This window comes from Protopterus annectens, chromosome 11.part0 (genome assembly GCF_019279795.1).
Source record: "Protopterus annectens isolate FY-2018-M chromosome 11.part0, PAN1.0, whole genome shotgun sequence".
Taxonomy (NCBI): domain Eukaryota; kingdom Metazoa; phylum Chordata; order Ceratodontiformes; family Protopteridae; genus Protopterus; species Protopterus annectens.
The window spans coordinates 534,864,397-534,885,714 of NC_056745.1; the positions used below are offsets into that span (position 1 = coordinate 534,864,397).

Consider the following 21,318-nt stretch of genomic DNA (forward strand, 5'->3'; position numbering starts at 1 on the left):
TTCTTAAATGACCAATTATTTTTAGTTCTAATTAGTACATTTTATATTCTCAATCAATGAGTAGAACAGTTACTAGCTTTTAATTTCTGTACAGAGTATAAATAGCTGTAATTGTATATAGTAAAGTGATGTTTGCATCTCGTTTTATTTACCAGTTAGGTTTAATTGTTTTGTAAAAGGACATACTTCATATGGTAATCAAGAAAAGTAGGCTTTATTTGCAAATATTTTATATTGGATCAATCCAGAAAAGAACATCTGTGTTCTGGAACATTTTAAGACAGTTTAAGGTCTTTTCGGAAGTAAAATTAATGAGGATAATTTACAGCTACAATGTTTAAGTATCCACAAAAGAATTGGTTCAGCAATATCCACATTTATGGGGACATAGGACTACTTATGCATATGGATTAAAAAGGCTTCTGTTACAGCAGATAAGGACATGAGTGGAGAGACTAAACAGAAGACATTACAAAAACTGAGAAACTGAAGCTCTTGTTTATGCAAATGGTAGTAAGATGCAAGCTGTGAAAATATTTTTAATCCCCTTAGTTTTAAATACAGGTCAGACATTTTATCAATCAGAAGTTGTGGGTAATGAATACACAGTTGAAGGAAATTGTGTGGGAAATGAATAGCACAATTTAGTTAAGTGAGGTAAGATGAACCCTCCAATAGAACAAGGTGGGTTGGGATTACCTAATTTGAAGGGATATCTTATATCTACAGTGCTAAAGCCTCACAAGGATGTGATATATATATATATATATATATATATATATATACACACACACACATATGCACACATATACACACACACACAATTATATAAATATTACACATACAATATATATTATGTACGTATACACATTAATAAACAAAAGAAATGAGAGAATGCAATTTTGGATGCAGCTCTTTTAAGCACCTCAAGAACTACCAGATTATTATATTCCTAAAGTAACAAAAGTATTCTACAAACTATGCCAACACAAGAATGCAGAAAGAAGATTTTCCCAACAGGGTTGGCTACAAGTAGCTCTACAGAAAATAGCCAAGAGGGGAATGAAACTTTCTGGAGAAAACTGATAAAGGAGCCAAACTACTGGGAATAAATCACTAGATATGAAAAGGTAACAAAGTGGGTTAAGGACAAGACAATGTCTGGAGTGCAGGCTAAAGACAGCCTTTAGTACCAGGGACTGATACCAGATTACAGGCAAAGAGAAAAGGAAAGGGGATCCAAGTTAAACACCTGTTCTGGCAGAGTTTTGTTGAATTTAGAACAGAAGCTGTTGTTAAAGGGATATTTAGTGGGCCATATTAATATTATATGACAACTAAGTATTTACAAAGGAACACCAGGAAGACATATGTAGGTCTATGTTTAGATTTTGTTTTTGCTTAGAACTACTTGCATATGTATTTTTATATCCCAAAGAGACTTCATAGACTTTTTCCCTCATGTAGATAACAAATGTTGGAGGTGTGAATGGAATTAAGAGGTAATTGGGACCATACATTTTGGCACTGTAAAAATTCCACAGAGTGAGTACTCAGTCAGAAATACTGGGTGAAAAAAACGGCTCTAAAGAAACTATTTGTATGATGCCTGGGCAAGTTAAATTCTGTTGGCTGCCCCCCCCCCCCCCCAAAAAAAAAAAAAAAAAAAAGTTACTAGAAAATGAAAACCAACTGTATATGAAGTATTATTTTAGAACAGAACTGGAAGAGGGATCTTTAGATAAGGGAAGGATCAAATTACACAGAAATAAATGGAAATTTTGGGAACAATACATGTACAACAATGTTCAAGAGGAAAAGTACTGAGGTTTAACGAAAGGCAGGAATTGAGCAAATTACGTAATGTTGCACTGATGACAGTTATAAAGTACGAAAAGATGTGGGATGTGCAATGTATGAAAAGAGAAAACTGTTAATATGATTCATTTACTTACCTGTTAACACAAAGATAAGCGTGTCTTAAATAAAAATCTTTCTGGGGAAAATAACTCCTCACAACCACAAATTTACCACTGGCTTTCCCCCTTCTATCACTATTGCAGCACTTCTAGCAAACAGTTTATCAAGGACAAAGAAAAGGGGAGTTAATCTGCTGAATGTATGTCATGAAATCCTCAATATAATTTTTTCTATACCTCTGCCATTTACATTCTATGATAATATGGACTTAGTCATTATACAAAACTATTATTTCCACCTATTTTACATGACAGTTTTGAATGAGTATTTTGAAATTTTGGCAGTCTGATCTCACAAGCAGTTGCTTATTCTCACATCCATATTAACCTAGATTTGCTTATTCTCACCTCCACATTAACCTATAGTTGCTTATTCTCACCTCCATATTAACCTATATAACAGTTTAAGACTTTTTACTTCAATGAAAACACTCCAAACTCATAACACACATCCCATTTTAAACTTAGAAGACAAACTGACTTTCAAGACAGCTTAATCTCAGCTCTGCTAGAGTGAACTGCCTGGACGCCAACAAAAAAATCAGAGAACCTGAAAGAAAAATAAATCACAAAAGGTGAGGAGTAAAACATTGATGGGAAGAATTCTGCAACTGTTTAACAAAAAGCAGTGCAAGCCCCAGCTTTGGTACAAGACATGAATTCAGTATACTTGAAGAAAAATAAGTCAAATATACTCAGAGCTGATGAAAATACTGGAGTAGTATATCAACTCAAAACAACAAAAGGGTAGAAAACTAGAAGTTTTAAACAGATATTCAGAGATAGGATGATAAAACTACGAAATCAGAGGTCAAAATGAGAAATCTCGCATTCAAACCTTTTCTTCAAGAAGAGACGTTTCAAAAAATAGAATTAGAGCACAGAGCATGTAGGGGAAAACCACAGATTTTCCGCTGTACCAAAGCTGGAAGGAACAGTATTAATTTTATGAAAGCATAAATAAGCAACTGGACTAGTATTTCACAGCAGGAGTGGTTAATTGAAAGAGCGCATCGTGTGTATGCTCCAAACCTGGCCATGAGAAAGCAATACACACCTTTTATAGTAAAGATTAAATCATACCAGCAAGAAGAGGAGTCTGACAAAACTCTGACAGCAGGACAAAGTACTAAAAGTTGGGGAGAGAGTGTTTTGTGGAAACTGACAACTCATTGTACATCAGACGAAAGGGGAAGAGTAAATTTTCTCCACCAATCTGGGAAAGTCGAGAAGTAGGCCTGAGATTCAAGCTGCTGTATCCAGCTATTTTCAGAATATTCTTTCCTGGAGGGTCAAAATCATTTCTGAAGCAAAACACGTTAAGGAGGACATACCAGTTTGTCCAAGAAAAAGAACTATGAGAAACAGGAGATTCTGCATTTTGATCTTCTGATAATAAAGCCCACAGTGACTGTGCCAATGAAACTGTTTCCAATGTTTCAGAGGAAAATGCTTGAGAGACAGAAAAAAAAAAAACAAGAGTTGACTATAAGAACCAGGAGTACATTGGAAATGAAGCAGAGACTGGATTTGGGAGATGGACATAAACAGAAAGAAAAACAGCAATTCAGAAATTGACAAATAAATGTGGGTTTACAAAGCATTAAATTTGTAAAACATGACAGAAGTAAACCTGGAAATATTGGACTTTGACTGAAACTTGGAGAGGATCTCCAAAGCATGTGCCCCATTTCATGTCATGCATTAATGTTTGGAAGAACATTTAGGAGAGAATTAAAGTACAACAAAACAAAATTTTGTTCTGAACAGTAATCTCTTTATAATGCATGACAATCTGCATGCTATAAAGTAATGCTCTCATTTATTTTCAGTTGTAATAGGGATACTAAATAGCAGTTGCCCCTGTCTGTACCTCTTTCCCCTTCAATTTTAAGGAACAAAGGCACTGCAATACAAAAAAAAAAAAGAAGCCGGGTCAAGAGAGCATGATAAAAAAAAACTGATGCGCTTTTTCTTACTCAGGGGACTGACTGGATTAAGGCCCTTGATTTGACCTAGTAACAAGTTTTAAGGGGAAGCAAAAAAGAAAACAGACTATGATTTTCCTCCAGCAAATAAATGGGCCCTTGCAGAGGTAAACTATCTCATTCTCATGTCTCCAAGGAGACTATCTGATATGAATAAAAATAGAATACTTCTTTCAATGGCTAGGAGACAATGTTTCTGAAAGCATTCAATTGTTTTTTTCCCCATCTGGGACATGAATAAAGACAAGACAAAAATAGACTGCACTTGGTAGAATACAATGACAGGCTGCACCATGTAACCTTCCTTAGATTAAAAAGTATCAATGTGGCAGTCAGTCTGGGAGAATTATTCCTATTAGGAGGGTTAAACTTTCAATATTTGAAGTTGTACACAATTTTGTGCATAAGTATAAAATTAAGTTTTAGGGGTGCTGGGGTATTTTTTTTTTTTTTGATAGCCTTCACTAAAACAATAATTTTGTAAGATTTGACAGATTCAAATGGATGTGACCAGAAACAACTGTATAAAAAGATCAACCTGCCAAACTAGTGTATGATGTAACAACAGCCGTCTGCAGAGGGTAGATTTTTTGAAGAAATTTATGAATGCATTTGGCATGGAAGATGTAAATTCACCAGGAAGAGTTCGGAATGAATTTATGTATTACGCTCCAGGATACAAAAACTGGACTAGGCTACACAGAAGTTGTATTTCACAGGAACATATGCATTTTAAATTAAAAACTGTTATGATACACACCCAGTAACTATTTCAGATCATGCACCAATAATGAAAATAAAAATGCAGGGTAATGAAAAAAAATGAGACACTGGCACTTTTCTTGCCTATTTGACGAAAAGAGAGAGGAATTTATGGAATGGGTTAGTAGAAATTACTCAGGAGTTATTATAGAAGACAAAAATTTATTCTGAAAAAATAGCTAGGGAGTGGGATAAAATTAAATTGGAGTTTAAAAATGGGGTGGAAATAAGAAAGAAGAATGGTTAAAAAGTAACGAGAATTATTCAGGAGGACTGACAAAGGTTAAAGTATTGCATAATAGGGGGAATTTCACAAAACAAGAAGAGAAGTAATTGCAGAATGCTAAACAGAAAATAACTCCACAGCACAAAATTATTTAGCACAATGACTTAGGCAAAAGAAAAAAAAAAGGGTTGTCAAAAAAGCTTATGGAGCCTATAACAAGGAAAATGATATACTAGAAATATTTTGGAACTTTTATGAAAACCTGCACAAAGCAAAGAAATAAGGAAATCAAGAAAAAGGCACAAATGGAAATGTTTATGGAAAAATTAAATATGCCATGAAAACAGATACAGGAGGCTCAATTACTAACAGGATAGCAGGAGACGAGATAAAAATAGCAATATACTTTCAAATCAATCTCCAGGAAAGTCCCTAGGAATAGATGGTCTTGCTCTGGAAGACTGGAAGCTAGGAGGAAAAAACTGATAAAGATCTGGAAGGTCTTGTTTAACAGGATTAAGATGAGAAGCACCAATATCCTGGAAGAAAGCAGTGGTGGCTGTAATACCTAACAAGGGTAAGGACCCATCAGATCCAGCTTCATATAGACCCATTTCAATTATAATCATAGTTTAGAAAGTGTTTGTGTCTATGACTAAAAGAATGGCAAATGTGATGTTAAAATTGACAGATATGGATCAGTGTGGTTTTGTGGAAGGGAGGCAAACATCTTACATTAAGATAACAATGATGATCCACAAGGAAGCAGAATGTGAAGAAAAAATACTACTGTTGGTAGGTCTTAATGCAGAGAAAGCAGTCAAAGAGTAAGCTGGGATATTACGAGCACAGCAATGTAAGCATTTGTAGTCCCTGATAAAATTGTAAGGTTGAATAGGAGGACATGAGGGAGTGGAGGCAGAAATTAAAGTCCCTCTCTGAATTTCTGTTTGAGCAGAGGAACCAGGCAGGGGTGTCCTCCTTCCCCTTTGTTATTTGCATTATATTTAAAGCCAGTGACAAAGAAAACAAGGGATTCTAAAAATAAAGGATAAAACTGGTATGGTAGTCAGGAAAAAACTGGCTTTATATGCAAATTATATTTTACACCTGATAAAACCAGAAAAGGATATTTCATTTATCAACCAGAGAAGTTGTAGAAAGCAATTAATAAAGAGCTAAAGGATTTTATCTGGGAGGGGAAGACTGCAAAATTCAAGTGGGATAAGCTGATTATTCCAACAGAACAAGGTGGTTTGGGATTACCTGATTTGAATGGTTATTTCAGAGCTACATAGCCAAGGCTCCTAAACATAGCACAATCCAATTCAAAATGGAAAGGAATTGGAAACAAATGGGGTGGGGGAGCACAAGAAATGAGGAGACTGGAACTTTGGATGCAGATCCTTAAGAACAATAATTATACAGACTATGATATTTACAAAGTAGAGGAAAGTACTCCAAGAACTACACTAACACGGGAAGGATGCAAGGAGATTCTGCCAATACAGATGACTGCAATTACGGACATAGACAATAAGCAAAGGAGGGCTGGAATTTATTGGAGAAAACTAGCAAAGGAACCAACATAATGGGAACAAATAATCAGAGGTAAATGTAACAGAATGGGAAGAGGCCAAGAATTTACTTGGACTGCAGGCTATAGACTGCCCTCCCTATCAAGGTTTGATATCCGAATAAAGGCAAAGATAAAGCAACAAGGGGATCCATGTGAAAGACCAGCACTGACTCTACAACAGAAGCTGCTGTTAAAGGGATAATTAGTAGACTGTATAAAATGTTGCATAACTATAAATCAAAAGAGATTAGAAAGAATTGGGAAGAGACTGGATAAGCAATTCACAAAGTAACAATAGGGGGATATATGAATGGCTCCCAAATTTGCAACAGAGTCTAGAAGATTAAGGATCTTTGCTTGGAAGGGTTTACATAAGTAGTTTTATACCCCAAGTAAACTCCAAAAAATGTTTTCTCGGATAGACAGCAAATGTTGTGAGGTGTCATAGGGATGAAAGAGATGAAGAGGAACACTTTCTGGGAGTGTAATGAGTTGGCAGACTAATAACTCTCTGCAGACTACTCTCAGAAATACTTGGAACAATGTTCTGAATGAGGTTTAAAAGGCGGCAGAATTTTAATGACTGAATGACGGGATAGATAAGCAATATATTTTGTCTGCAACTAAAATTGTCAATATGGTTTGTTTTCATTTATAATAATATATAATCATCAAATTATCAGAGACAGACATTTCTTGTTTAAATAAAACTAAACTATGTAAAATTTATATGTATAATTCAACATTCTGACGTATATTTAGCTGTACTGTCTGGCCTCTCTGGCAAAGGTCATTACTGAAAATGGTTCTTGGCCAAAATCACCTACCCACTAATAAATAAAACAAAATTAAGTTTATCCCCCCACTCACCCACCAGGGTAGTTATCTTAAATCAACATCTGTACCTACAGGCATTAGCCAATCTAAAATTAGTCATACTAAAAGGACATGCTACTACTTATGTTCCCCACTTACAATAATTGCTCTGTTCCCATACCAAGTGAAAACATCTTGCATGCTTTCAGTAAATATTAACTTTTAGCCCAAGGAAAAAAGTCCATGCCTCTCTTTAAATTGTTCATAGTGAACTACTTTTAAATATTAAGCCTACTGGGAAAGCAGCTACTTGTACACGTTTTCACTTCCCACAGGTTCAATTTTATTTTACACTGAACTACATGTCATTGTACCTTCTACTTCTTATATTATCCTGCTACAGAACGTGCAGAGCTCGCTCAGGATTAATTGTTTTTCCCTATAGACAGCTCTTTAAGTAAAGGCAGTCAGCAATGAGAAGAAAAAATAAAACATACTAATGGGCGACTCCACTGTCAGGCATGCCATCTCCATGCTTAGGAAGCTTGAAAAGGACAGGGTGACTGGACTTTTCAGTCTCTTACAGCAGGCAGATACCCCCAATGGGCTACCACAAGGTTATATTTGTATCAATAACTTGAGACACTCAAACACTGCATGATGAGATCCAACACGTCTCTGTCCACATCAAATGCAGGAAAGACTTATCTTAAAGTGGAATCCTATCTTCACCAAAAAGAATACCCAAATAAAACAAAACTTAAAATTTACTAAATTGCTGTCGTCACATTCGGGGGGCAGTATACAGTATGGACTTGTTTTTCACTGGATAGCCTACAACTCTCATTTCACACCCTATGCTAACTGGTCAAAGGCCTTGCTCTCCCTATATTGCTTTGGACAGAATTTAACTACTTGACAACCCAACACAGCAGATAAGTCAGCAAATTCTTCTTCTAACTGTGGAAACTTAACACCTCTGCACTAAGAATGGCAGATTGACTCATCTGGAGGATCTCTTGCAACCTGAACACATCCATATCTGGTTCAGAGACTTAACTTCATTGCAAAGAAAAGCACTTCCTACTTACCTCAGCTTAGTACCTGCCTTGCATTCAGACCAGAGGGAAACTACACAGGTTTTTCCACATAGCTGACTAACCACCTCCTGGCTAAGACCCACAAAGCCAAACTTGCTGAACTCCAGCTTAACCTAAAGAAAGTAAACCATCAATTTATATGGCACTTGCCACATCCCCAAGCAACTAAGAGATAATCCTAAATGTTCCTTCAGTCATAATGAAAAGTATTTTTTTAATGAAGAATGAAAAATTATCCACTGATAAACTGGTGCACCAATACTTCAAAAGCTGGGTATTCTCAGACTTCTGGACCCAAAACATTTCCTACAACAAATGGTAAAATGATCCCACTAGATGACAAAAACATTTATAAGCTTGTCCCTACCAACACAGGCCCCCCACATGCACCATTTCTACTGTACCTTTACATACCTTTACCCATGATTATAATCAGACTACAAACTGGCTACCTTTGCTTTAAAAGTTCAACCTCCAGTGAACAATTATGAATCTGCTAACGTCAAATTGAAACAAATTCATATGTTATCTCTAAATTTAGATAGATCACCAACATTTCTCATGCAGCTTCATTTGCTACCTAATGCAGCAGAGTTCTACTCCCAACTCTTGCACAGTCTTCTAGTATCACATATGAGAAAATAAACAAAAAGGGGGAAAATAATTTCTGAGGTCCTACAACTACCATCAGGAAAAATACAGCAGACATGAAATTAAACTAGCATATGAAGCCAATGATAATTATAAACATTTCTTGAATTATACTGGAAATTGTTCCAAAAGGACATCATTAATTCTGACACAAAGAAAAACTAACACTTGAACACAAATTTAATGTGAAATTTATCCAAACTATCTTCATCAACATTCTGCAAATACCAGATTCCCTTACACTTCCTAAAAATATCAGTAAACATGTGTCCTGTGTTCTCAAAAATAAAATAAACATTTTTATAGGACCAGACAGTTTACTTAGATGTCTGATAAACAGCACCAAATATGGCATTATGGAACCCCTCCTGAACTTGCTTAACTTGAGCTTAGCCACAGAGTATAGCACTGAAATACAGCAAATTACTTCTGTGATACCCCTTCATAAAAAAAGAGTCCCTACCACAGAGATCCATCTTCATAACTAATTTGCAAAGCTACTGACGACAGTGACTTTATAAACTACATCAAAAAATTTCATACAGCTAGATCCTCAGCAATTCAGTTTGGGGGCGAAAAAGGGGGGGGGGTTGTGCCTACTTAAATCAACTTGACTTCATAAACTTTTATGAGACGGTCACAAAAGCATGAAAGTGTATACATTCAGTGCACAAAGCTTACCTGGTTCTAGCAAAGGCATCTTACTCCATCCCTCATATCGATATCTTACATTAACAGCCCTAAATATAGATTTTTAGGTGACAAAGTGGATAGCAAGCCAAAGGACAGAATGCAAACAGTTAAACTATCACACACCTCCTCACACAGTAAGCAAGTAAATACTGGTGTACACATCAGAATTCTGGACTAGTTCCCTTAACTTCTGACATATACTTCTCCCAGTCTCAAAGCTGCAAACCAAGGCTATGGCTAACTAAGTTTGCTGAAGACTGCAAGCTAGGTATTATCCAATCACCTTTTGATATGGTATCCATGAGATCAGTGTGACGTCACCTCTCTGGGCCAGTAATCAAGAAGCTTGAATCCTCACCAGTGACACTGGAATGAGACATTCACTTGAAACAAAAATGAGAACACCCAGTATTTCCAGATGCAGTTCTCTGTATCAAGTACAATTTCCATTAAGACCATCCAGGGAACACACACAGCCCAGGGTATGGATTTCTCTACGAGTCTCCATAGGTCCCCAATATGGCTCCCCACTGGCACAGCTGCAGAGTTATGTCCACAGCCTAGTGTCCAAGCCAAGTCCTCCACCACTCTGTGTGAAATCACTTCTTTGTGTCCCTGCTCCAAGTGGCTGACATACTTGATTTGCGCATGCACACACACCTCGGGAAAGGTTGGCATAGTTTTACTTGCTATACTCCCTTATGTCCAGACTAGAAGGTAGTTATTGCTAACAGACGCTCCCAAGCCAGCTACCTCATAAGGATCGTACAAGGGTACCCAATTATATTGAGTGAAATTAATATAAATATAAAATGGTAGTTTGACCAATGCAGTAAGGCTTTCAGGAGTAGAGTCACCAAACAGAGGAGTATTTTCAAAAGGTTAAAATATTCTCTAAAAGGACCAGCCACAATGAAAAATGTAAATTTATTTAACAAAGTAATAAAATAAATTTAGTATTTTCATGTTATTTTATATACAATAAAGTTTCAATCACAGGAAATATTAAAAATAACATAGGTGGACTGGTTCACACAGTTACAAAAAACAGTACTTGACTAATCTCGCTACATTTTCCTGACTGATCAAGAGCTACTATTCCCAGGTCACCTACTAGAGCAAGGCAAGATTTGAAGTAGGCAAGTGATCCTTCGATGTCAAATTCCAAAATAGACTACTATAAAACTTAAGGCTCAACTAGTATTAAGATATTATTTTTGTCCTAGATTACAGAATAACATTACATACATCGGGTCATTCAACTTCTGGCTCCTATGCAACCTCCCATTGCTAGAAACCACCAGGATTTAGCACCCATGTGTCAACAACACCACACACACACAGCCTTGCCAAGATCTGCTGCAGCTCCTGGAAGTCATAAAACACTTCCACTCTTCCTACAGGAGCTAATAAATCATGCTTCTTACAGATACTGTGTGTCTGGCTTCATTCAAAACAGAAGACATCTTTACGGTCTAGGCCCAGTAATTTAATTTATTACTGTTTTTAAAGTTTGAGATTAACCTCTTCTCTTCCAGTTTCCTCTGTTAATTAATAAACACTAACAGTTACAATAAGGCCTGTACATTTCTTTTTCTGTCCAGCAGAGCACATTGACTTTACAAACACATTTTTAATCACACATCTGTACAAATCAGTTCGATAAACAAATGACAGGCAATTCTTTACAAAGTTTCCAGCTAGCTGTGCTGGCATATGTTACACATCCACTGTTCTACTTCCCCTAGCAAAGTTGGCAAATCTTCACATTATCACAATGAGAACCAATATTAAACCAATGCTGTACTGGAAAATAACTTACAAAAAACAGTATTTGGTAAATAGTCTCATCCTCAACAATGTAGCTTGTAGCCTGCTCTAAACTGATACAGCAGTCCAAAGTTTTGGCACCTTGATCAACTCCCTCTCCTTTGAAGACCATGTAGCATCAGAAGACAGGAAATCCTATTGATAGGACTGATAACTTATTTTGACATTGCTTGGGTATCTTTAGGTACCAACCCTCTGTATTCTGATCTGATTATGCCAATTACAAAATACAACCCCCAACCCTTTTGCTATGTACATATCCAGAAATCAAACACAAACAGACACCATCAGTTCCTAATGTAAAAAGATTACTTATCTAAAGACATGTGGCTAACGTCAGAGCCTTTAAAGCAGTTCTCTACTCCAACTCTCTTATAACATGGAGCTGTACGCCTTATTTTCACTGCCACTGAGGATCCAACAGTCTTTGAGCTCTTACTCATCTACATGACAAAACAGCTCTACAATAAATATTTGAATTTCCACCAACATATAACACCACACACTGGAGGAACATGTTACCAAATGTTTACCCCATCTCTCAATTAAACTGGCCTTGCATCTAAAGCACAGTGACACCCTTGCATCCTTCAAGATAAACCTTGATGACTGGCTGGGGATCACAAATTCATTCCCAACTTGACCAACACTGCCATAACAGCAGGAGGTACAACTGCTGGGTGGCTACTAGCAAGACAAAAACGGTTTCATGACCTGCTTGCTTTATAATTCCCATGATGCTACAACAGATCACCAGAAGTACACGAAGATGTAGCAAATGGAAAACTGAAACAGCATGCCACACGGCGTCTAACCACTTTAGCACACATTTCTGGCTAATCAAAAAAAAAACAAACAAAAAAAGGGCAAAGGTGTACCTTCCTATAGCTACATTATTTATAATACATCATTCACATCCTTAGTATTCAAAGTCAGCAGAAAATTTTAAATACAAAAATATTTCCATTCTACATTTCTGAGTTCATAAACGTAGAATTTCTAAAATTGCTAGGAAAACAAAGCAAAGAAAAACAGGCAGAATTGCAACCCATGTTCAGGTAATGGCCCAGGTACTAGAGACGGTTAGACAGAGATGGCAAAGTCATGCCCATTTTCCTTTCTTGGTAGGACAGGAGGGGTTGCTGTTTGAATATGGTAATATACAAGTTAGTCTGTTACTGCTGATAATGTGCTTATAAAAAGTTAGGTTATATAAACATTTGAGTGCAAAAATACAACTGTGCTTCTTCTTTTGGCTTTTTCCCGGTTAGGGGTCGCCACAGCAGATCACCTGTCCGTTCATGATTGGCAGTGGAGTTTTATGGAGTTCAGTTGCCAGCCCGGCACCCAACTTTCCACAGAAGGCACACACACACACACACACACACACACACACACGCGCCTAGGGCCAATTTAGAGTGCCCAATTCACCTACAGCATGTCTTTGGGATGTGGGAGGAAACTGGAGCATCCAGAGGAAACCCACGCAACCACAAGAAGGACATGCAGACTCCGCACAGAAGGCACCCAAGCTGAGGATTGAACAAAAGAGAGCCTTTGCTGTGAGGCAGCAACGCTAACTGCTGCACCACCGCAGCCACCCAAATAAGACTAATCTACTCTCTTACTTTATTTGTTTTTGTTTACTGGGAAAGTGCAACTGAGTAAAACCTATTTTCAGCAGAAGCCCGGGGAGAAAAGCTCCACTGCAGGACCAGGATTAGTTAAGATATCGTTTAAGAAATGGTTTAAAACTATTGAATTTGTCAGAGTTTTATTTGTGAGGAGATACTACTACAGAGTTTAGCAATGTATTGGGAGTAAAGACAGTCTCCTGCAACATTACTTGAAAGTAATAAGAACTTACTAGAGCAGAGGTCCCTTGCTAGACAGTAAGTCAGTAATAGGTTATGTAGTGCAGGGCATTTTTCTGGATGATGAATGAGTTTGTGTGCTATAGTTAGTTGTGAGTGTTAGGTATTTGTGAAGTTCAAGCCAGTTTAATTGCTTTAAGCTGTGACAATAGTGGGTCCTACGAAGAAGATTGGTGACAAATTTTGCTATTTTACTGTAGCAGGAGGCAAGTTTCTTTGAATATTGTTTAAATTTATTAGGTTAGGAGGAGTGTACAAGAGAAATGGCAGTAAGGTAGTGGTAACAGCTAGAGTTTTTTTTTTTGCAGTACCCGCAAGGAATCCATTGATCCTATAAAAGAAGCCTAGTTTCTGGAAAACAGATTTAATGGTGTGCAGTATTTGCTAGTTATATTTGAGATTGTCATCTATTATAAACACCTGAAAGTTTAATGCGAGTTACAGTTTCAATGACAGTATTTACTGACTTTATGGTAAAAAAAAATTGCTTTTGATTTTGGCAACTTTTTGAGATAAAAAGCATTAACTTAAGTTTTCTTGGGGTTGTGTAGGTGGGTTTGATTCTATGAGCCAGGATTCTACAGAGGAAAAAGATATTTGGGTAATGTCTTGAAGCTTATTTACTGTTGTGTCCACACATATTAATGCTGAGTTGTCTGCATACGGACTAAACTAGTACGGTGAGTGGAGGTGCGGGAATCATTAATAAACATTAAATTGGAAAGGACCCAGGTTAGAGCCATGGGGGACATCTGTAGTAACTGGTTGAAAGAGGAGTAAGTGTGTTGCCTTACAAAAAAGATAACTAAGAAAACACAAGGCATATTGTGAAAGTCCACTTCAGGAGAGTCAAACCAGTACTGCTGGTGCAAGACCGTATCAAATGCCTTTGACAAGTGTAATAACATGGTGGCCACAAGCAAACCATTGTTTCTATGTTGCTTTATTTATGTTAGCAAAATGTAGTACAGCAGTAGTGGTGTTGTGCTGGGGCATAAAGCCATATTACGTTTCTCAGAACACATTATTTGAGGTTAGATATTGCATCTGTTGCATATGGATGCATTTCTCTAATTTTTGGAGGGGGGGGTAGAGAATCGCTATTGGTCTGTAGTTAAACTCATGAGCCACCTTTGTGCAGTGATATGATGCCAAGATTTTTTTCCACAGTGATGGGTCATTTTTTTCTGCTATAGACCTACTAATTAATATGGACACGAGGAAGGCTATGTCTTCTGCGGCCATTTTTAGGTAGTCTGACGGTAGCTGGTCTACAGCTAATAAGTAATTTTTAGTTTGAGGATCAACTTCCTTATGACAAAAGTAGGTACTGGGCTCCAGAGCTGTGGCTGGTTTTAATTGGACAGGGGTAAGAGACAGGAGAGCAGATGTATTAATATTAAAGGGAAAATACTGCATGTATATAGTAGGAATAAAACTGTGTTGGGGATAGAGTGTTCATAGGTTTATACTAGGCCATCTGCCCTAAGGCATTTATAAGCCTAGCCCAAAGTTTTGTGGCTTACGCCACCCCTTATATGAAAAAATACTGTGCCCATTAGTTTGTTGTGCCTCTGTCCAGCAGTGACACAGAGATGATTCACGGGGTAAACCTACGATCTCCCATCCACAGGTCAAGATTTCTCTTGAACAGAGCCAGCGAGGTGCTCTGCCTCACATGGACCGGGATTTTATTCCCCAGCATAGGGAGTCTCTGAGTGATAAATCTATCCCTCCAGCACATCCTATTTATATCTGTGCTAAGGTTTAAGTCGCTTGCTCTAGTGGTTTTGGTGGATTTGGATTTTTTGAGGTGGAGCATGTCCATTAATTCCGGGTTTGACATGGCCTTGTAAGTCAGGCACATGTCACCTCTGAGCAGACGGTATGCGACTGAATAGAGCTGGAGTTTCTTCGATCTGGCAGCATATGACAGATTTTGGAGTCCCTTTATCCTTTTGGTGAGGAACTTTTGGGGTCTCTCCAATTGCTGCAGATGTCGGGTGAGATACATCCCGAATGGGGCATTGTATTCAATCATTGGTCTGATAAGTGAAGAGTACAGGGGAACAATGACCTCACTAGATCTGGATGTGAATCCCTTCGTGATCAGGTGGGCAATGTAGAAGGTCTTTCTAACCACTTTAGCAACATGAGTGTCAAAAGAAAGGCCACTGTCAACCTGGGTCCCCAGGTCCCTGATAACCTCTTCTGTGCTTAGTGGATTGCCACCTATATGGTAGCTTGGTGTTACCTTGTTTTTCCCGAAGGGTATGACTATACGTTTTTTTGGTGTTTAACTTCAGACCATGGCTCTAGCACCAGCTATCTGTTTCCTAGTGGATTGCCACCTATATGGTAGCTTGGTGTTACCTTGTTTTTCCCGAAGGGTATGACTATACGTTTTTTGGCGTTTAACTTCAGACCATGGCTCTAGCACCAGCTATCTGTTTCCGTGAGTTCCTTCTGAAGGTGTGTCGTATTATCTGTTTTTGGAGAGGGAGTGGTGGTCTTGCCAGCATGGAGTAGTTCTAGTGATGACCAAAAAAGTCTTAGGTTGTTTTAAAGTTTGCCTTGTAGATTGGTATAGTACATCTTTGCTTATTCTGCTTGAAATGAAGTTTTGCAAGGTTTCCAAGACGTCTAAACTGCTGGAAGACATTTTGAGTTCTATTTTTATACCAATTTTTATCCCTTTTTTTACATGATTTTTTGGTTGTTTCTTTTATCATCCATGGTGCAGGCTTGGACTGTACTATTTTACTACGTAGAGCTGCTAGACTATTTAAGGTTTGTAAGAATACATTATTAAAGTGTTCCACAGCAGTGTTTAGTGGCATTGTTTTAAGTACTTTCTAGTTATATTGTTTTAGTGTTTCATTGCAAATATCTTTGGTAAAATTCAGTGTTTTTTCATATCTGATTATAAATAATATACTTATCTAGGTTACAGTGAATTGTAATAGCATATATTGGTATGCAAACACTTACGATAACGGAGAGGCAGCCTACTTTTGTCAGTTTCTATAGTTTGTAAGAATTCAGTCTAATGATGAGGGTCTCCCTGAAGTTGTATTGATTCTAGTAGGTATAGTTATTGTCTGAAGTAGAATAAGTTTATGGATTCAGTGGGGGTAGTGGAATTTATGAGTTGCCAGTTCTTTTTAAGTCCAAGTATACAGTTTATATAATGAATAAAGAGGACCAGTGGAGTGAATGCTCAACGGAGCAACAAGCTCAAAGATAAATAGTTAAAAACAAACACCGCTGAGCAAAACAATGGAGGATTGCAGTCTCATTTAAATCACAAGTAGCTCCTAAATCCAATAGCCAATGATGTAAATAATCCAAGTGCAGGCGAGGTATGTAAAAAGCAGGTTTATTAATAAAAAGAGGTGAGCGCTTTCGCATGAGCTTCTTCAGACCTATACAACTAAACTGTCTGTAAACATCAGTTTAAAAAGCCAAAATGGCGCCAAAATCCTGTCCATTATTTAAAGGTACATGGCTCATTAAAAATATCATGTAAATGAGCCATGTACCTTTACTCGCCTGCACTTGGATTATTTACATCATTGGCTATTGGATTTAGGAGCTACTTGTGATTTAAATGAGACTGCAATCCTCCATTGTTTTGCTCAGCGGTGTTTGTTTTTAACCAAGTATACAGTTTCATGGTTAATTTGTTGGGATATCCAATACAGGATGTTTTCCACAGTATCAACGTTATTCCCTGATGGTAGACAAATTTCTGTTAAACATAGTTTTCCAATTGTCAACTTTTAGGAGTGTCAGCATTGTTAAATGTGGGCATTTCCTGTGGAAGTAAGGTGATGGAAGATTTTCATTGATAATTGCTACACCGGAAGTAAGGTGATGGAAGATTTTCATTGATAATTGCTACACCATTTGTATGCTTCTTTTGTATGTCATGCCCGAGTATATCACATCCAAGAGGGGTGATCTCAATATCCTTTATTTTTAACCATGTTTCAATAACTATGACTACATCAGAAGTGTATGTGGGCAAGGTAGGCATTTATGTCTAGGCTTCATATTTAGTAAGGCATGTTTGGGTTACATCGTTGGCTGAGATGTATTAGGTGAATGGTTTATTTTGGTGTTGAAGTGATATTTTTGTGGACAGTGGGACCTGGCTTGGGGGTGAATATCTCCGCTATATTTTAAATTGATATTTTTAAAAAGTGAAGAGTGTGGCCAGTCATATTTTGGTCTTAGTTTGGTACTTGATCATAAATTTGGATACTTACTTTCGAGCTATTTATAGATAAATTGGAAATAGTTTGTTTGTACAAAAAGGGTGTTATGGAGAAAGGAAGGCTGGGTAGATGATGATATGATATACTTTGTGAAAGCTGACTGAAGTCCTAAGTATTTGAAGAAAGTAAATTTGACAACTGGTGATGAAGGTTAGAAAAGTACGTAGGAATAATAAACTAATCTGTGTTATGAGCATCTTATTTAAATTGGGCTTTACCTTTGCTACAAATTAGGATTAGAAAACATTAGGAGGATTGTAGAAATGTAATCTGATAGTTATAGAGGGCAAGGATTAAGACAATTTGACAGCCTTGGGTGTTAAGAGTGTGTTACTATTGGGAGCAATTCTATTAATCATTTTCTTCTGGATGGAGCTGATGGTATTGGTTTGAGAAATATGTGGGTGGTGCTATGGAAGTATAAATGTAGAGTAAGAGGGGTTGGGTGGAATTAGGGGTAGGGTAGGGGAGTAGAGCAAGTGAGCATTAGCGATGGTAAAATGTGGGTTAAAAATTTGGCAAAGACAGTGAAAAGAAATAAAACACAGGGACTTAACTCTCAGCAGATTTGTGGCTGTTTTAAGTAAAAAGAAAATTCAGATTAAAAGGCATCTGAGCTAGTACAGAAAGTCTTGATGTTGGTGCTCTGGGACAGAGTTTTAGTAGGATCGTTGGTTCAACAACACCTTGACCTGACTAATGGCAATAACAGTAAAAAATAAACTGTACTCTGCTGTTTGAACAACTGTATAATGTAAGAAGGTTTCTATGGACTTTGAGATGCAAACTCCAAAGGCTACCCCAACCTACACAAATCAGCAAAATAATAAGAAAAAGTAAGCCAGAAAGCAGAAGTGGACGATTACTATCTCAGACACAAGAAGAGGACAACTTTAAGTAATGGAGTCAGCGGACTGCTAAAAACAATGAAATGAGCACAGTTAAAGGAGAAAGTACCCATTGGACTGCTACAGTTTTACTGCAGTGGACAAAGTTCTTAGTTTTAGGCTGCCATAATTAACATAAAAATATAACCCACAGACTGGTGGGGAATGTGAAGACTTAACTGTTAGATACATATTTTACTTACCGTAGTACTTTTATAATGAAGTATACACACACACACACACACACACACACACACACACACACACACGAGAGACAGCTGAGCGCAATGAGCCAATGCTGACTGTGCATAAATACTAGCTCAGAGCTGAAAGTGGTTTAATAAGCGTCTCGGGCAAGGCGAAGCAAGAAAGGAAAGGTGGGGGACCACAGATAACTTCCAAGAAGGCATGCAGCTCCACTAAAGAAAAAGAAGAGGACATAAATGACAGGAATAGCAAGTCTATAAATAGCAAAGAAAATACAAGAGAAAAATTGTTTGAGTAAAAACAGTATGAGTAAATATTAATATCCATCAGGAAGTAGACAGTAAACGCTGACCAGCAAGACATAAGGGGAGGAGAGTTTACAGCCTATAAGACTATTGCTTACAAACGATGACACTGAAGTACTTGTATTCAATATGCAGGCCAAAATACATGCAGAAGACTGCATGCCCTAACACTTAAAACACATGAGCAGAAGTGGTACACAGTTTGTCCTAAATAAATGGTGGGTGGATTGAGTGGACTCAAACTGCCTGTCGGATGAGTCTGCTGTGTGTATGCTTTAGAGACGTTTCCAGTGAACTTAAAGACTTACTCATGGAGTCTCTGCTTAGGCATAGTGAACAATTTTCACCCAATTTAGCAGCCATGTCCCTCATGGATAGGGCAACAAGAAAATGTCCCAACACAAAATACAAAGACTAAACTAGCATTGGAATGTAACACTAGATTTCTTAATACCCTCACAGATCAATACCTTAGTAAGAACCAGTGAACCTATGAAGGGTGCATACCCCAACATGTGGTATACTTAAAATCCTTGGTGGAGGTAAACTCCATCTTCAAAAGGGTTGGGTTACTGAGGACACATGCCTTGCAACAGCAAGTCCTTCTGGGCCAATGGACTCTTTCTTCACACAAGACCCAAACTTGAAATGCAACAAAAAGCATGCATAAAACCATAAAGGAGGTATTGTTGTGTCTTAAGGGTTATCCCGGTTAGGGGTCGCCAAAGCGGAACTCCGGTCCGCTAATGTTTGGTAGTGGATTTTTACGTGCCGAGTTACCAGCCCTGACATACAATCTTCAATGAAGGCACGCCCATTCACGCATGCCTTCACACAGAAAACGCTCCAGCTGAGAATCTAACGCGACAACGCTACCGCAGCACCACTACCGCGGGTTAATCATAAAACCATAAGAGTAAATACTGCAATATAACTCATTCAAACAAGGGGACCAAACACACTTAACTAGGCAGTCAGGAAGCAAGCGCATACAAACATAAGCAACAAACACATTAATATAGCTTTAAAACCATCAAGAACTATCAACACAGACCCCAGCTGCCCTACTGCATAAACCTGATTCAACTGCATAACACTTATTAACCTCAAACATATACCTTTTTATTTATTGATATTTAACAGGAAATCAAGACTGGGTATGAGCCAATTTTCAGCAGAAAAGCTCCAAAGTAAAATGATTTAAGAGAGAAATTTCAGCAAGTCTGTAGAAAAATTAAAGGAAAGTTAGTATAATACAAAAAGGAATTGCAATACGAAGCGAAAAAAAAAAGAAGACTTATAATATTTACAGAGAAAGCTCCCCAAATTCACATACTGCAAACGCTTACACACTAGCAACTGAAGGCGCCACCCACCCATCTACAAAGGCCCGTTTGAAAGGTTACTCCGTTTTAACAACTCCTACAATAAAAAAAAAAAAAAAACACAAAATTCCATGCACATGAAAACCTATACATATGCACTGCCATTTTTGCAACCTTTTGCGTGGGTCATATATTAAAATGACGTTGGTCCTCTCCGCATACCCATTTAAACAATAAAAAAAACGTGAAAAATGCAAGACGGTACAGTGTTAAAACACTACCAATTTTTTTTCTCTCGTGTTAACTACAACTAATATTACAGTTCCTGACTTGGCCTCTCTCTTTGGTGTACAATGGGGGATGCAAATACCTTATCCCCGCACATGAGTTCTGAACTACGAACTGGCTTTATCATTTGCTAATGCACTTGGGGGAGGACTAACGAAAAACAAATTAAACGCCCCATTACTTCAAAACGTGTTGCAAGGATTTCATTTACTTGCCTAAAATCTCAAAGTACCAAATAGCCTACTTCACAAAGCATACTAACTTACAACCATACTCACCACACATGCAAATCGCTTTCCGTAGGCACATGAACGTTCTTACTACCAAACCACGCGATACATCTACTGGACTATAATCTCATTTTGAAACAATATCAGTAACTACCATTCATTTAGTAATTATTATCCCTTACTTCGTTGAAAACCATGAGTACAATAAAGCATCATACCACGTGTAGTATCACATCAAAAACTTCCCATCTACTTCCAACTTTATTTACTTGACAAACTCTGATATCCTACAAATATA

The 21,318-nt window shown here is 37.5% G+C and overlaps 1 protein-coding gene across 1 annotated transcript in view; it reads right to left on the reverse strand.

Annotated features, from left to right (window-relative positions):
• Positions 1 to 21,318, reverse strand: part of XPOT (exportin for tRNA) — a 3,393,313-nt gene that overhangs the window by 3,371,928 nt on the left and 67 nt on the right. Inside the window, exon 1 of the mRNA XM_044088045.1 lies at positions 21,069 to 21,318. This exon is cut by the window's right edge and continues 67 nt beyond it. The gene's annotated coding sequence lies outside the window, so the exon portion shown is untranslated. The remainder of the gene's footprint in view (positions 1 to 21,068) is intronic.